This window comes from Cervus canadensis, chromosome 28, assembly GCF_019320065.1.
Source record: "Cervus canadensis isolate Bull #8, Minnesota chromosome 28, ASM1932006v1, whole genome shotgun sequence".
Taxonomy (NCBI): Eukaryota; Metazoa; Chordata; class Mammalia; order Artiodactyla; family Cervidae; genus Cervus; species Cervus canadensis.
Genome location: NC_057413.1, coordinates 47,371,269 through 47,388,654, shown reverse-complemented (window position 1 = coordinate 47,388,654; position 17,386 = coordinate 47,371,269). Strand labels below are relative to the sequence as shown.

Below are 17,386 nucleotides of genomic sequence, written 5' to 3'. Positions count from 1 at the left end.
TAAATACTGTAAAGAAAATAAAATAATCATTAACTACAGATTAATGATTAATAGTTAACTCTTTAAGAGTTAAAGAGGTTTACTAAAAACCTTATTTCTAAATGGTGAGATTAAATCCATGGCTGATTCATGTCAATGTATGGCAAAAACCACTACAATATTGTAAAGTAATCAGCCTCCAACTAATAAAAATAAATGAAAAAAAAATAAAATAAAAAAGGAAAAAAAATAAAATTAAGGATTTGGATACTTGTGGAATTGGTTCATGAGTCTAATGCCATTCCTTTCAAAAGTCTCATCAGGATTTTCAAAAATTTCACCAGATGGTTCTAAGTCTATTTGGAAAAATACGTAGATGAGAATCTCAAGGAGAATTATGAAAATGGTTTTGGAGGAAGGGAGTTAGATCTACTGGATATTAAAATATATAGCACTCCCAGATATTAAAATGCATTATGAAGCTTTTGTAATTAAAATACTCTGGTGCTGGAAGAAAAGGGGGAGGCAGGTAAGTGAACTAGGAGAGTTCAAAAATAGACTCTCACAGATATAATTTAATAAATTATAAAGAAGTCATCACAAATCAGTGGGAAAGGGAAAATTATTCAATAAATAATTTTGATGCCTAGTTAGCAATTTGGAAAAAATCGTTTGACTTCATCCAAATGAATTACAGATGGATTAAACAATTAAGTGCAAAATGTAGATGCACAGGAAATCAATAGAATTGAATATTGCTTAGAAACAAAAGAAAAACACTAAAAAGGGAAAAGAATAGTCCATCAAGCTACAGGATAATCAAAGTTTTCTTCATGTAAAAAGCCAACGAGGAAACAATAGCCTGGGAAAAATAACTAACAGAAATTACTCTTTATTATTTTGCTCAACAAATTAAAAAGGAAGACACTGAAACCTTGGTAGAGAACTTGAAAAACTAAATAGAACACTAAGCAAATATATGGAAAATGTTCAATTTTGCAATAAGAGATATGTAGATTAAAGCAACAGTAAAGTACTATTTTAACAAATTAGCAAAACAACCCAATTTTTAATGATAACCCCAATTCTGATGTTATTACATTATTATGAAGCCATTTTACAATGTGTTAAAGAACTATATTATTCATTCATACATTTGATCCAGTAATACCACTTCTGTGGACTATCTTTCCACATCCCCCTCCAAAAAAGATAATACAAAATATTTAATATGCTGTTTAGACAGTGATGCTTCCCTGATGCATTATTTACAAAGCAAACACAGACATTCACACAATTAATGTCCAACAGTTGGGTAACTATAAAATTAAATAGTTCTTCTCTCAGCATAATACTCTACTATAATGAATAATTATTTTCAGGATATATAGCATTGTGACAAGATATTTACAATATAATTTTATGTGCAGAAATTGCAGTATAAACTGTGGCATAGTCTTGCTGTGGAATATAGCTATATCAGCTGTGCTGTTAAAATGAATGAACCGTAGCTGCTATGACAACACAGAAGGATCTCAGGAATATAACATTAAATAAAAAAGCAAGTTGCACAATAGCTGCAGTGTGATTCCAATTACAGAAGGTTTAGATGCACGCAAAACCAATGATATAGTACTTAGACATCCACATGCATGTGACAAGACCTGTAAGACCAAGTGAGTGTAAACAGAGATTTAGGATAGTGATGGGGGTCAAGGCTAGGATGAAGGAGCAGCCCATAGAGGTGAGCTAGGGGCGTAGTAAAATTCTCTTCCTCATGCTGGTCTGTGGACACACCTGCATTTATTATTCCTATTTTTTATACCCTTAGTATAAACTGCAGATATTTTAAATGCATTTAATGTTAACTAAAGGAATATTAAAACCAGTATTCACTGATTACAATTAGGTACAAAATGTGTATCCCTAATAATGATGGTGGGCTTCCCAGGCAGCTTAGTGGTAAAGAATCCACCTGCCAAGCAGGAGACTTGGGTTCTATCCCTGGGTCGGGAAGATCCCCTGGAGAAGGAAATGGCAACCCACTCCAGTATTCTTGCCTGGGAAATCCCATGGACAGAGGAGCCTGGCGGCCTGCAGTCCAAGGGGTGGCAAAACAGTTGGTCACAACTTAGTGACTGAACAACAATAAAGGTGGTATGGAGTGTATAGGTAACAGTGAGTGTTTCCTTCATTCATTTTCTCTCATTTTCGCATTTTCAATTGTGTGCTTACATTATTTTTAAAAAAAGAAAGGGAAATTGAAGACAAATGCAGTTGTAGGATGACGTAAGCTTCCTCCATTGGAGGGTGTACCATTGCTCAGAGGGTGATGGACTAACTCATAGCTCTGAGGCAGAAGGGGAGATGGATTTCAACTGTAAAAGGAAAGTGTTTGAACATAGATCAGTCCATCAATAGTTACTGAGCATCTTTCCTGTAAGACAGCATTGGCTTTGCCTGCCTTCCAAAAAAATTTTGGACACTGAGTTTTGATGAATTGCTGAAATGGGTGAATTAGAAAGGCTGGTGTTTCTTTGAATTCCTTAAAAAAAATTTTTTTTAGCTTCATTGTTTTGTCTGGTTATAAAAATAATGCAGTTGATTTTAAATAGTCTTACAAAAAATATAATAGAACCTGAAGTAGATTAGACATTAAAACTATATCTCAGTTGAAATGAAATACAGGAAATAGAGAAACCTGTTAAAAGACACCACAGGGATTTGATCAGGAAATTCTTAGGAGCTAAGACCCATATTTTCTCAGTAAATAGAATGGCATGGAAAAGGATGGGCGGCACTATGTAATAAATTTTAAAAGAGTCAAAAGACATCACCCAGATACAAAGGTTAATCTTGTTTGGATCTTGATTTAAATAAACCAACTGTAAAAAAGCATTTATGAGATAACTGAAGAAATTGGGACACTGACTGGATATTTGATATAAGAAATTATTAATTTTTAGGTGTGATATTGTTATTATATTTTTAAAATACATGGTAACATTTTTGACAAATGAAATATTGGATATTTACTTTAAAATAATACAGTGGAGAGTTTGAGTATGTTAACTATAAAAAGTCCTTATGTCTCATGTATATTCATCCAGGATGTACCTTAAAATCATCCAGGGATAGGGGACATCTAGAGGTATGGATGAAGTATTGTTCAGTTCAGTTCAGTTCAATCGCTCAGTCGTGTCTGACTCTTTGCGACCCCATGAATCGCAGCACGCCAGGCCTCCCTGTCCATCATCAACTCCCGGAGTTTACTCAAACTCATGTCCATCGAGTCGGTGATGCCATCCAGCCATCTCATCCTCTGTCGTCCCCTTCTCCTCCTGCCCCCAGTCCCTCCCAGCATCAGGGTCTTTTCCAGTGAGTCAACTCTTCGCATGAGGTGGCCAAAGTACTGGAGTTTCAGCTTCAGCATCAGTCCTTCCAATGAACACCCAGGACTGATCTCCTTTAGGATGGACTGGTTGGATCTCCTGCAGTCCAAGGGACTCTCAAGAGTCTTCTCCAACACCAAGTTCAAAAGCATCAATTTTTCGGCGCTCAGCTTTCTTCACAGTCCAACTCTCACATCCATACATGACCACTGGAAAAACCATAGCCTTGACTAGACGGACCTTTGTTGGCAAAGTAACGTCTCTGCTTTTTAATATGCTGTCTAGGTTGGTCATAACTTTCCTTCCAAGGAGTCTTTTAACTTCATGGCTGCAATCACCATCTGCAGTGATTTTGGAGTCCCAAAAAGTAAAGTCTGACACTGTTTCCACTATTTCCCCATCTATTTGCCATGAAGTGATGGGATCAGATGCCATGATCTTAGTTTTCTGAATGTTGAGCTTTAAGCCAACTTTTTCACTCTCCTCTTTCACTTTCATCAAGAGGCTTTTTAGTTCCTCTTCAGTTTCTGCCATAAGGGTGGTGTCATCTGCATATCTGAGGTTATTGATATTTCTCCCGGCAATCTTGATTCCAGCTTGTGCTTCTTCCAGCCCAGCGTTTCTCATGATGTACTCTGCATGTAAGTTAAATAAGCAGGGTGACAATATACAGCCTTGATGTACTCCTTTTCCTATTTGGAACCAGTCTGTTGTCCATGTCCAGCTCTAACTGTTGCTTCCTGACCTGCATACAGGTTTCTCAAGAGGCAGGTCAGATGGTCTGGTATTCCCATCTCTTTAAGAATTTTCCACAGTTTATTGTGATCCACACAGTCAAAGGCTTTGGCATAGTCAATAAAGCAGAAATAGATGTTTTTCTGGAACTCTCTTGCTTTTTCAGCTATGTATAATAATAGGAGCTGGACCTTGGGTAAATATATTCTTGCTACTTTTGTGTATGTTTATTATTTTCTATAATAAAACATAAAAATAAACATAGTTAAGTATAGAGAAGGAAGTGAAGGTTACCCACAATCCTACCCCGGGAGAGAACTACATTTTGATAAAAATCTCGCTGTAGTTTTTCTGTATGCACTTATAAGTTTCTATGCATATACACTTTTAAACAATTTAGAAAGTATACTAAATGTATTGTTTTGTATTCTGCTTTTTTATATTGTGGTCACTGTTGTGCACATTTAGGTCTTCATCATAATTTAAAATTATGGCTATTTATTATTCCAATATGTGAATACACACACACATGCCATAGTTTATATATCTAACAAGTACTGTACAGATGAGTATCTAAGCTGTTTCATTTTTTTTCACTATTCGAACAATTCTGCATACTTGTGTATTTCTTTTGACAAATACGTAGAAGGTCAAAGACATTTTTAAAAGCTTTTCTTTCCTATCATGCCAAACTATTGAAGATATGATACTATTTTGAACTCCCTCCATTTTATCATAACCTCAGCCATATTAGGTGCTATATTCACAATTTTGTAAATGTTTGCCAATCTGATAAAAGGATAAAGATTATCTTATTTTAATTTGCATTTATTTTATTATTAATGAATTTTCATAAGGTATGTTAGTATTTTCTATTTTGTGACTAGGTGTTTATATCTCTTCCCCCAATGATTGTATTCATCCCTCACTTATTGTTTCCCAAGTGGTCTTTACATATTAATAGTTACAAATATTTCTTATATTATATAAATTGAAATATTTTCTAGTTTGTTGTCATTTAACTTTGGGTCATTTATGAACAATCATTTGTCTGGAATTGCTTTAGTAGATTTTTAAATGTTATACATCTGGGGTTTTTTTTTTTGAGTCTTTGTAACTTTCTAAGTTTTAATTTTTGTTACCTTAATAAGTACTTTATTAAGAGATTTCATTACATAGCATGCCCTCTAAAGTTTGCTTTTTTATTTTAGTATCTTTATTGGTTATCAAATAAGACATGTTTGTGGTGGAAAGAATACACTTGAAAATTTACCTTATACTTTATCATACAGTGCATCAGATAAAATTTGGTAATTTACCTTTCAGTAATTTTTCTATATGTGTGTATTAGTTAGAGTAACACTTGCTGAAGACACAAAACCCCGATTATAACTTCACACAGTAGAGGTTTCTTACTCAGTCCAGCATAGACGCTCCTGATTGGTGGTCAACCCTCCAATGACCAGTTGGGAGGTCCAGACTACTTCCATCTTATGACTGTTTCATTTGCTAGGGCTTTGGGGTCTCTGCCTCTATTGAGTTAGCCAAAAAGATCATCTGGGTTTCCTGTAACATCTTGTATAGTTGGCAGATGAAAGAAAACTCGCCCCCTCAGCCTGGAAGTGAGCCACCTGGCCTCACTGCTGCTGCTTTTCCTTTCGTGGGAGTAGTCACTTGGGGCCATCTAGATACAAGGGATGCTGGGAAATGAAGTCCCTGGCTGGGCAGCGGTTTTCCAGTGAAAACCTTACAGTCTGGAAAGAGGAATATGAATATTTGTTGGACTTTTAGCTGAATCTGCCACCATTTATTGCCTTTATAATGCAATGTATATTGCCTTTATAATGCAATGTATATTGCCTTTATAATGCAATGTATATTGCATTTATAATGCATATAAATATATACTCTATAAGTAGGTGTGCTCAATCGTGTCTGACTCTGTCTGTAACCCGCCAGGATTCTCTGTCCATGGAATTTTCTTGCTGGAGCAGGTTGCCATTTCCTTCTCCAGGGGATCTCCCCAACCAAGGGATCGAACCTGCGTCTCTTATGTGTCCTGCATTGGCAGGCAGCTTCTTTACCGCTAGTGCCACTGGGAAGACTGTATAGATATAAATATGTATTATAATTATAATGCATATAAAGTGTATGATATATATTTTCTTTACAAAATGGAATTATCCTACTGAGTGTTGAATTTTAGCATCATTTTGTGGGCATTTCCCTGTGTCTTTAAATCTTTTTCAAAAGCATGAGTTTTAATGTCTACATGGTGTTCCTTGTATTTCATTTTACCATTTTTCTATTATAGTACAGTTAGGTTTTTCTAGATTTTTATTATTGTGATTAGTGCTGCTATAGCTGTCCTTGTGCATAAATTTTTGAGCATTCCTCTGATCATTTCCTCGGGGAAAATTCTTGCTTAGTATTAAGGCTGGTGATACATATTACCAGATGGCCCTTCAGAAATTGGACTAATTTACGCTGTCATCAGTGGTGTTTAAGGATTCTTATTTCAGAGCACCCTTGACTGTTCTGGGCATTATAGTTGTTTTGGTTTTTGTCAATTTGTTGAAAACAGTTTTGCATTGTTGAATTTCAAAGCTTTGCTTAGTAATGGGTTTGAACATTTTTTTGTGTGGTCATTGATAATCTGTGTGTGTGTGAATTGCCTCTTTGCATCCTTTCTCATTTTTATTGTGCAGTGTTCCATCTTTTTTCAACCACTGATAAGAGATTTTTATGCAGTGTGTGTATTGACTTGTCATATGTTACAAATGCATGTATGCATGCTAAGTTGCTTCCGTTGTGTCCGACTCTTTGTGACCCCGTGAACTGTAGCCCGCCAGGCTCCTTTGTCCATGGGATTTCCAAGGTAAGAATACTAGAGTGGGTTGCCATTTCCTCCTCCGGGGATCTTCCCGACCCAGCGATCAAACTCGTCTCCTGCTTGGCAGGCAGATTCTTTACTGCTGAGCCACCTGAGAAGCCCATGTTACAAATATTTTTTATCTAACTTCTCCTTGCCTTGATTTTCCTTTGCAACCTAATTTTTTTAGATTAAACTCAACAGTTTAGTAAAACAGTGTGATATCACACCCGCTGAATCTTCCCAGTTAGCAGTACTCCTGAGGTTAAAACCATTTAAAAAAGCAAAGCACATTCTTTTTTTCTAATCCATCATATGATTTGAATGTTTTTAATGTGAACTTTAGTTATCTGGGAGTGAGGGGGTTTCATCAAGAAAATGGACTTCCCCAGAAGGATTTGGGGTGCTGCAGATGGTAAGACCTTCTTTATCTTCCCAGGATACTTAGGAGAGGCAGGAAGATAGGTGATATCTAACGACCCCATGGTTTTAGCTGAGTGAGTAGCAGCAGAGGCCCTCTGGCTATTTTTCTTGTTAGATCTTATTAAAAACACATGTAGTAGCATGGCAGGGACCAAACCAGGGATCAGGGAGCTGAGTTGTAGTCCCAGCTCTGCCACTCACTCACTGCGACCCCATGCAAGTTTCTTGTCCGACCAATGCCTCAGTTTACTCCTCTGCATAATGCTTGGGGTTGTTTCTTTTTTTTGGGGGGGGGTGTTTCTTTAAGTATTCATTCATTCATTCATTTATTTGGCTGCATCGAGTCTTGATTGTGGCACACTGCATCTTCGTTGCGTCATGCTGAATCTTGCATTGTGGAGCACGGACTCTCTGGTTGCGGCTCTTGGGCTTAGTTGCTCTGTGGCATGTGGGATCCTAGTGCCCCCATGAGGGACTGAACCTCTGTCCCCTGCATTGCGAGGCAGCTTCTTAACCACTAGACCACCAGGGAAGTTCCCAAGGGATTGTCTTTAAGTGGTGTGTTGGGCACACGAATTCCAGGGCTATGCTGCAGACTTCCCCACATGTCCTCTTCCACATTCACTACCTACTCTGACCTGTGTTAGGTGAGTGGGTGGGAAGCTGGGAGAAGATTACTATCTTTTGGTCCCCTGAGTGATTTATGAAAGAAATCAATCCAGTATATATCTGTCCCAGATATAATGTGATCTAAATGTGATATTCACCTAATAAGATTAGATGAATCTAATGTGGTTTTCCTCTAAAACACAAATACCGTGCCACTTTTAATTGTAGTAGCCAAATTAAATTACTCATCCCAAATTAGATTTCCAGCAAACTTGATTTGAACATGAGCTCAGTACTGCAGGCCCTACGTAATCTTTTAAGATATAAAATAAATCAGTGGGATACCCGTATTGTTCCTCTGAGCTCTTCAGTGGTGACCATAAAAGAGAATAAGAAAATGTCTGGAGGAAACCTGCAAAAATAGAACCGAGACAAAAACTCTGATTCTTCAGCTTATCAGGGAGGGTTTTGCCCCCTGCCATCTCTTCCATCACTAGGACTCTCCCTGGTCTTGAAGGACAGGAAGCAGATAAAGGCAGGCCCAAGCAATCACTGAAGACTTACTGCTTACTTATTGCCTTTTTTTGTTTGTTTGTTCCTTGAATGACCACCCCCCCCAGGAGGGCCATAGGTAGGAAGTGATTGGGTAGAATGTGGATTTGCTGAGAGACTAGAGAGGTTTATAGCAGTGATGAGCCATGTTTTCTCTCCTTTTATGTCAGTTAGGTGACAGATGAACTAAAAACCAACCTGGACTGGCTTAAGGAAAAATAGGAAACATGTTGGCGTATGTGATGGAGAAGTCCAGGAGTAGATCCTGGCATCAGGTGAGGCTTTATCGAGCTTCCTGTGAGGTGCCTGAGACCCAGTTTCTCTCCTTTATTGTGGGCTCCTTTTTCAGGCAAAGCTTCCCCTTCTGCCCCCAAGATGGCCGCCCAGGCTTCTCTTTCTTTGTTTTCTGTCAGTGGGAGAAGACGACGATGACTTTCCTGTTGGGCTGGCCAAAGGCTTGTAATTGAGTCTGGTTGCCCCTGGTCAGCTCAACTTGGAGCCTCTGCTTTTCTGAACCAGAACTGTATGGATGGGATGGGATGAATTGACCACCTGGGGGACTCAGGGGACTGCTGAGAAAGTGGGTAAGTCTTCAGTGATTGCCGGGCCTGCCTTCATCTGCTTCCTGTCCTTCAAGACCAGGGAGGGTCCTAGTGATGGCAGAGATGGCAGGAGGCAAAACCCTCCATGATAAGCTGAAGAATCAGAGTTTTTGTGTCAGTTCTATTTTTGCAGGTTTCCTCCAGACGTTTTCTTATTCTCTTTTATGGTGGCCACTGAAGAAAGCGAAGCTGGGGGGCACCTCCAAGCTCCATGACACTCTAAACAGATCCTTCTGCTTGCCCAGCACTCAGGCTTAGATTTTCTCACTTCAGTAAATGGCCCTGAGAAGTAGTTGGGACATGTGCATAGATGAGGAAGGGAAGTTCATCTGGGATCAACATGCCCAAGGCCTTATCAGGCTAAGTGTCTTGTGTCTTCCGCTTGCTTTCACTGTATCCTTCCTTCTTGCTACCAGTCCTGCCCAGGGGCTCCTCCTGCCCACTCCCCCAGCACCAGCCCAGGATTCTTCATTAAACAGACAGTGAGTCAATAGTTGTTAACTTCTATTGACCGACCAGTATACCGTCAGACCACACGTGGCCTTTTCTGCTCATATAATCTGTGAATGTTGTTATAGCAAACCACCAATGCGGTCGATTCCCAGTTATTAATTGGTAGATTGTCCCTAGTAATTCAGTTTCCCTTTCCCTGAATTACAGAGTTCTTCTAACAGAGAGATGGGGTTTGGATCACTTGAGGATAGACACTCAGAGAAGGGCTAAGGGGTGTGGGGGTGTGTGTGTAGGAGCATGCATACGGATCTGTGTTAGAAAATTATGTTTTGATTCCCTGCCGCCTTAGTCTGGACGACTGAATTAGATTTCATGCCTGCCTTTCCACTTAAATGTAACTTACATTTGTGAAAGTCACCATTGGCAAGATACTCAAACCAAGGACCTGTGATAGGTGTGCTATTTTGAAACATTTTGAGTAACGACTATACACTTGCTTTTTCATTTTGGGAAAAATTGCCAGCGCCCATTTTCTTCTCCCTGCCTGGAAGACCCTCTTCCATCAGGATTTCATCTCAGGTTTTGCTTGTACTTCCTCTGGGAAGCGATGGACTTTCTCCAGCTCTGCATCTCTGTGTGCTGAAGGTCCGATTTCCAGGTTAGCACTTCACCCTGTATCATGCAGTGCACTAATTGTTTCCTGTGTAGTAGAGGTCGTTAGCTCTTTCAGGTCAGTGCTTGGTCTTCCTTCTCCCTTCCTTTTTCCCTTCTGTCCTTCCTGTTTTCTTTCTTTCTTTTCCTTCTCCTTCCCTCCTTCCCTTCCTTCCTCCTCCATAGCACTTACCTCCAGGCTAAAGTGAGGTGCTCTGGTATTTGGTTCAGTAACTGAAGGAGGTGCCCCTGCATCACCATCATTGTCCTTACAGTGGTTTTGTAGTTGTCTGGTAACTTCTCTGTCTTTCTCCAGAGCAGTTCTTGGCATCTGTTATATTAAGTGCTGTGTGATTAAGTGTTGACTAATTGAATCTTTCTCACCTTCTCTAAACCAGCCCCGCCTTGCCACCCCTCTCCACCCCCCACCACTGAACCATAACTCCACGGTCCCTTACAGTCTCTGCCACACAGTAAGTGCCCAGTAAGACCTTGCTGAGTGAGTGGATTTTACCCTCCTGGGATCTGCTTTGGGGAGAGGCAGATGGGAAGTGAAGCTCTGAAAGGGCAGAGGAGGTGGAGACTGGATGGGGCTGGGCTGAGGATCTGGGTGTGTCAACCCCTCTGCTGCTGCTTTTTTTTTTTTTTAATTATTTATTAGCTTATTTATTTGGCTGCACCGGGTCTAAGTTGAAGCACGCGGGATCTTCAATCTTCATTGCAGCCTGTGGGCTCTTAGTTGAAGTGTGTGAAATCTAGTTCCCTGGCCAGGGATGGATCCCCGGCCTCTTGCCTGGGGAGCACAGAGTCTTAACCACTGGAGCACCAGGGAAGTCCCCCGTCTGCTGCTTATGATGTCCAAGCACAAGAAGCAGCACTTCCCCGAGGGTGGGGTGCTGCGTCCACTCCTGGCTGGGCAGCTGGGGAGCCCAGTGCCTGAGGAACCATTGAGGAAAGGAGAGTGGCTGCGATTCTAGGTTGTATTTTAACAATGCAATAAAGAATTTTCTCTGCTTCCTGAGCCTGTTCAAACATCTGCATGGTTGAGACGAGAGGACTTAGGCCAGAAGGAGGGGCACGTGGTCGCCCCTGTATGCTGACCTTGTCCTTCCCATCGCCCTGCAGGTGTGGGTGGGCAGCGACAGGTCCTTGAGAAGGAGGGGAGAGCTCCCAGGGATGAGCAAACCCCTTAGCATCCCTGAGTGGCTTGCTACCGCTGGGCTGATCCACTCGTCCCAGTTTGCCTGGGGCGGTCCTGGTGTTAGTCCTGGAAGTCCTGAGTCCTGGGCCACTTGTCCGTCCCTGGAAAACCAGGACACATGGTCTCTTTGGATGCCACTGGCTCCCATCCCTGACCTGGCCGGCTGTCTTGATTTCTTTTCCCATTACGAAGTCCTTCATCTGGCCTCTTCCCCTCCTCTTTTTATATCTGTCCCCCTCTGCCTAGCTAGCTCTTTCAAGCCAAGCCACGTGCCTTGCCTGCATCTCCATGCTCAGAGGCCTTTCGGACTGTTTCCGAATCACTGTGGGTTGAGCAGCAGTCCCAGATCTGGACAGAACTGCAGGTGCTACCTTGTCCTCCTCTCCAGCTCCATTCGGCTCCAGAAATCAGCTGAGCTGTGAGAATTTCTGTCACTTAGAGGTGAAACTACCCTGGTTTGGGAAGCGAGTGTCTTCTCTGGGGGCGGCTCTCTGCGCACACGCAGTGCTCAGAGTCGCTGGCCGTGCCCCGGAGGTAGGGCAGGAAGGTGGCAGGGCTAGTGGTGGGCATCAAGGCCCACCTTCCTGGGCCGGGCCTCAGCCCTCAGCCCCTCTCTCGTGGGCACCTCGGCCATGGCTCTCAGCAAGGCCTGGGCCTACCCTGCCCGCTTCCCTGACGCCTCCTTGCCCACAGTCACCTGTTGGTTCTCAGAACTCTTACTGAAAGTGAAAGTCGCTCAGCTGTGTCCGACTCTTTGTGACCCCATGGACTGTAGTCCATGGGATTCTCTAGGCCAGAATACTAGAGTGGGTAGCCTTTCCCTTCTCCAGGGGGTCTTCCAAACCCAGGGATCGAACCCAGGTCTCCCGCATCGCAGGAGGATTCTTTACCAACTGAACTATCAGGGAAGAACTCTTACTACTTGGCTAGTAAGTGCTGCCCCGTTAAGTATGACTGTTTTCTTCCATCTATCTCATGTGGCAGCCCTTCCTTGAAGGCACACATCTCATCTTAGGTCTCCTTTCCTTCCCCCTCACAGCACCTGACCTTGTGCTGGACTCACAGCTGGCCCTCACTTGGCATGTCATTGCTGTTCATGCGATTTAAGGATGTGTGAGTCAGTGGGTAGGTTCCTTGTGAGCACCTGTATGCAAAACACATCGGTGGACAGTGTGGAGGAGAAGAGCTTGACGGAGGCTGGCACCCAAGCCAGGCCCAAGCCAAGGGTTTCGGGTGGAATTCTGTCTTTCTGACTTCCTCTTTAACATAGGCATGAGAGAAAGAGGATTTTTTTTTTTGTTTTTTTAAATTGCAGAGTGAGTTTTTAGTTCCAAAATGCCTCACTTGATGTCTTGGATTCACTTTACATTTTCTGGAACATTCCAATGTAATTTACAGATAATCATAGGATTAAACAATTCTTGAGAGGGCTCTAGAGAGGTGGGAGAAAGGAGTTGAATCTTAGAGAGTTTTCCTTTTTTGATTCATTTCCTTCTGGGGGGAGTTCCGAAGAAGGCCCTGCTGAGTCCCAGACCCTGTAGATGTCATCCTGTAATTTCTCTTGGCGTTGCTGATGATGCGGGAGGTGGGTGCGTGGGGCTGTCACCATCCTGACTTCCTGCTCTGGTCACTGATAACCAGCTGTGTGCTTCTGCTGTGTGTCTGCCCACGAGCATACACAAGTGTGTTTGTTTTCAACTATAAATAGCTTTAGGAAAGTATAGAAATAATGCATGATCTTTGTAAAACACTTGGAAGGAAGTTAATTTACTCCTACTCCTTAGAAACAACCACAATGAACATTTTCCTGGGCATCTTTCTAGATTTTCTTTCTGTGTTCAGACACACACATAATGTATTTACACAGGTGGGATCATTTTATATAAAATTTAGGGACCTTTCTTTTGCTGAACACTATGTTACGGACATTTTCCCTATGTCAATAAAAATGGATTTGTCCTTCATTCAGCCGATACTTACCAAATGCCTGCCACGTGTCTAGCACTGTCCTGGGTGCTGGAGGTAAGGCACTGAACAAAAGAGATCAAATTCCTTGCCCTCATGGAACCTGTGGTCTCCTTGGGGAGACCGGCAATAAATAAAAATGATATGAAAAAAAAAAAGAAAAAAAAATGATATGTAGTAGGTTAGAAAGTGGTAAGTGCTATAGGGAAAAAAATGAGATAAGGAAGGTGAGAGGGAGAAAGGGAGGTAAAGTGCATTTCACAGTTTTGAGCAGGGTGGTCATGTGAGAGGGAAGCCCTGGTGGTGATGATGCTTAGCAAACAGTGTGCGCTGCTGAGATTCTGCACAGGGTCCAGGGCTGGGCTGGAGGAGACACACCAGCTGAGCCTTGGGAGCTTGGGACAGGACCCACTTAGGTCCCCCTGTGGTAGAAAATCCAGGGGACTTCCCTGGTGGTCCAGTGGTTAAGACTTTGCCTTCCGATGCAGGGAGATGGGAAAGGGTGAGGGGTTCCATCCCTGATTGGGAGTTAAGATCTCACAGGCTTTGCAGCCAAAACACAAAAACATAAGACTGAAACAATAATGTAACAAATTCAATAAAGATATTAAAAATGGTCCACATCAAAAAAAAAAATCATAAAAGGAAAAAAAAGAAAATATAGACTAGAGCATTCAGGCAGGGCCCCATGCTGGTCCGTAATCATAAAAGTGACCACCGTTTTGGTAACATGATAATTTCCAAAGCAGCTTTTTATCTGTTACTCCTGGCCCGGCTGCTTATTAGCTGCACAGTTTTGGGCAAATAACCCACCCTCTGTGGGCCTTGGTTTCCTTCCTTGTGAAATAATAGGGCTCTCATACAGTTTAAGCGAGTTCATGCAAATGCATAGAGAACAGTGCTGGTAAGACCCATTACCAAAAAGTTCAGCTGTTATCATCATCATCATCATCATTATTGCCTTTCATTTATTACTCACAACCGCCCAGCGAGGACATGGTGCTCAGTTTCGAGATGTGGAAGTTGAGGCTGGAGGAGGTCGGCCTCTCTAGTTACAAGTTGAGGGCTCTGTGGGTGCTGGGGTCTTAGCTCAGTCCATGCAGGCACTGCCCTCCTCCAGGTGGGGGCAGCTGCTCCTGTTTCAGGTGGATGCCCCAGAGACACGGGCCACGACCTTCCTGATTGTCTCCTCAGAAGAGAAGTGGCTCTCGGAAGTGACCAAGGACAGTAGGAAGGGGGGCATGGTTGGTCAAGGTGGAAAGAAGCAAAGATAAGGGAAAACGGAGACTCAGCAGCTCTGCTCGGCGTCCCCACTGTGGTCCACTTGCCATCAGTGCATCTTCTCCCTCCCCTCCCGTCGCCACAGACACCAGCTTGTAACCATCTCTCTTAAGGACTTAGAGAAGGACACGATAATCAGTGGCGTTTTTAGGTTTACATTTCTAACTTTGAGAATGGTCCCTGTTCTTGCATCTGCAGGAACTTGCTGACAAGCAATACGATCACAAACACAGCCACACCTCATAGCCATGATGACTGGCCTCTTTCCCAAGGGTCTCCTGGCTCCCCTGGTCCCTACAGGCCCTCATGTGTGAGGCCATTGTACATTTAGGACAGCACACTTGAAAAGACCGGTGGGTCTGAACGGAGCTGGATTGGCGGGGGCTAGTGTCTAGGTCTACCCACCCCGCCTCCCACGAGGACACCTAGAGTAAATGCAGCACCAGGTCTACCTCATGTCTGGTTCTCTGAAATGGAGTGTGAGCGTGTGTTACCATGGAAACCATAATATAAATGGTGGCTGCATGTAGTTAAAATAGCACTGTGAGTTTTATGCTGCAAGTACGTTGTGAGTTCAGAAGGCTTTCATGGGCTAGCCTGGGAGTCCAACCATCATTTAAAATATGGTTTCTGTGGCTACGTTCTGTTAAGATTCTGAACTGTTACTTTTAAGCAAGCCTTTAGAGCAAGTTATTTGTAACAAGGAAATTGGCAGCCAGTAATTTATATGATATTTCTTAACCATCTCATGGGGCTTCTCCTATCCCGGGACCCCAGATGAAGCGTAAGCTCCGGGGCAGTCCTGTGGCAGATGAATGGAGCTGTGGCTTAACAGTAGCATGTTTAGAAACGGGATCAGTGCCTGATGGAGCTGCCAGATGCTGGTGGAGAATCCACCAGGAGCAGAGTAACTGGTGTGGGGGACATACCTGGGTACCACACCTCAAGAGAGGCTTAGATGGCATGTTGTAAGACGGGGACAACACTCCAACTTTAAACCAAGTCATATAGTAACATATGCAGAAATTGGGCCTAGAAAAGAGACAACTTGGGAGGAATTTAATAACTGAGTGTCATTATTTGAAGCACCATGATATAGTCCCCCAAAAGAGACTGATAAGAGAGGCATTTCAGTAATCTAAGGAAGGAGTTTGACAGCCAAAACTGTTGGTGATAGGACGAGTTGCTTTAAGAGATAGTTCACCATCTTTAGATGTATGTAAGCAGAGCCTGGCTGGTCACTTGTGAAGAATACTGTAGAGGGATTTAAGCCCTGAATGAGTGATTAGACTAGACTTTGAAAGGCTTTGCTAGCCTAGAGCTTCTATGATTCAAGGACACGGATGGAAAATTAATTTTCTGACCCTCCTGTTCAGTGTGTTTAACAGTGGCTGCCTAGAGCAAAGATGAGAACGCTTTGGACCTGGCTCAGTCTCAGCTAAGCAAGTAGGAGCTCCTCAATCGATTAGTAATATTTGCCATGGCAGGAGGCTGTTACAGGATACCCAGCCTAGCCATCGCGTTTCCAGTGGTGGTGGTAATCTTGGACTCAGGTCAAATATAAGCGGGATGACCCACCATCCTGCTTTGCTTGGGATCATGGCAGCCTTCCCTACCTGGACTTTGACTCCAAGACAGTCTCAGGAAAACCAGGATGAACTGGCCACCCCAAGTAGGACGGGTGGTCACCAGTGACTGTGTGTATTGGGTTCCGTTTCTGCTGATGGAGAAGATGCCAGGAACATCTTCATCTTCTCAGAGTGTGAGTGTGGGGCTCTGCCCTCTGGAGGAGCCCTGTAGACACATACAGCATAAATGAGTTGGATGCAGTCCCTGGGAAATCGTTGCACTATCCTTGCAATTAATTAATTTGTTCAATTAATTAAAATAGCTTCACTAATTATATGTACAGGAGATTGCACATTTCATTAGGCTGAGCAGATGGCTCCACTAATAATTACCAAAGCCTGGTGTTGCAGGAAGGAGGGGTGTTGGCATATGAATTGATATTGAACACTTCAATGGCCTTCTTCCTACAACTAAAGTTGAAGTTCCTGTCCCCAAGATGGATTGAGAAACAGATTTTAAATTTTCTTCTGGGGGTGCCAACAGGTTATGCTAACTTACTGTTTGTGGCTGGTGACCGTTTCCTTCATCAAACATCTGGCCAGGTCAAGATGTAGAAGGGGTGTGGGCTCCTTGGCTTCGGAAGGAGCCAAGTCAGGGTTACACTTGGGACCTCTGCACAGTTCAGAGAGCTGGTTAACCCGCTGAATTGTGATGATAAGCCACATGTCCCAGAAAAATAACAGGTGTCTCATCTCCAAAGGAAACGTGCCTTCTTCTGCTGTGTTGTCCAGACCTTGCCCCATCCTCACCCCTGTTCCATCCCTAGGGCCTTAGAATCTAAACAGACCCACAGACATGCCGGAGAATGAAAACCCTGACTGGCTGCACTCACAGACCAGGCAGGGTCTGCACTAACCTGATTGTGCATCACATAGGTGAGTTTCTGGAGTGTTCTCACTTTGGTGATGAGGATGACAATTATCGGTAATTGACAAGTATTGCCCATCCCCTCTGGGCCAGAAACTTCCCGCACTTGCTGTAATTCTCAAAACAGCCCTGCATGGCAGGTGTTAACTTAGAGATGAGAAAATGAGGCTTAGAG

General features: G+C 42.8%; 1 protein-coding gene across 15 annotated transcripts in view; it reads left to right on the top strand.

Annotated features, from left to right (window-relative positions):
• The window catches only part of TRERF1 (transcriptional regulating factor 1), a 206,822-nt gene that overhangs the window by 91,691 nt on the left and 97,745 nt on the right, over positions 1–17,386 (top strand). The window lies entirely within an intron of this gene.